Genomic DNA, 1252 nt, shown 5'->3' with positions numbered 1-1252 from the left:
TTATTAACACTCATTTATGTTGTGCTTAATTGTGTCTAAAGGTGACCCTTTATAATCCCCACTACACACACATTAGATGATGGAAAGCTAGATACCGTTGGTGGATGATGGTGGATTTGGGTTTGAGGTTTGTATGTTTGTGGGTAGAGATAGTTAGTTGAAGTCCATGACTGAATGTTGGAATATTTATGCTTACACTGAGGAACACACACACACACACACACACACACACACACACACACACACACACACACACACACACACACACACACACACACACACACACACACACACACACACACACACACACACACAAACACACACACACACACACACACACACACACACACACACACACACACGTTTAATCGTCAAGATATAATCATTGACCTTCAATGCTATACGTAGATAACAGATATTATGTGATTCTGATTACGATTTATGAGACTGCATTCGTATCAAAGAAGGAGAGATATAAAGTTTGTACGTGTGTTTGTGTTGCTCCACTGTGTGTTCATGTGTTTGTGTGTGTGTGTGTGTGTGTGTGTGTGTGTGTGTGTGTGTGTGTGTGTGTGTGTGTGTGTGTGTGTGTGTGTGTGTGTGTGTGTGTGTGTGTGTGTGTGTGTTTGTGTGTGTGTGTGGAACACACTCAAGATTAGATATCATTCCAGAGGGGCAACATCCATGTTGATATATAACTAAATGCTCACAGATAGAAACCTCAGTTCACAAACGTTATCACACTGAACCCTCAATCCTTTAGTGGTTTAAAACGGGCTTGGTTTTTTGTCTATTACGAGCATATGGAATATGCTGAAGAACGAAAACATAACATGTCTTCCAAAAAATAAGATATCAAACAGATGGATCAACCATGGATGGACACGTTGGGTTAATGCTCAACAACAGATGCCTCCCTACCTTGGTATAGAGTGTGACCTTTGACTCCTCCGCTCCAGCTTTTTCCTCTCCCTTCCCCTCAGAAGACGACGAAGATGACGATGAAGAAGAGGACGAAGACGAGGACCTCCTGTCCAGCACCTCGTCTCTCCTCTTCCTCTCCAGTTCCTCTTCCTCCTCCTTCCTCTTCCTCTCCAGCTCCTCTTCCTCCTCCGTCCTCTTCCTCTCCAGCTCCTCTTCCTCCTCCTTCCTCTTGTTCTCCTTCTCTTCCTCCTCCTCCTTCTTCTTCTTCTTCTTGTCCTCTTCCTCCTCCTTCCTCTTCTTTTCCTTCTTCTTCTCCTCTTCCTCCTCC

This window comes from Gadus chalcogrammus, chromosome 4, assembly GCF_026213295.1.
Source record: "Gadus chalcogrammus isolate NIFS_2021 chromosome 4, NIFS_Gcha_1.0, whole genome shotgun sequence".
NCBI classification, from domain to species: Eukaryota; Metazoa; Chordata; class Actinopteri; order Gadiformes; family Gadidae; genus Gadus; species Gadus chalcogrammus.
This window is presented reverse-complemented; position numbering follows the sequence as displayed.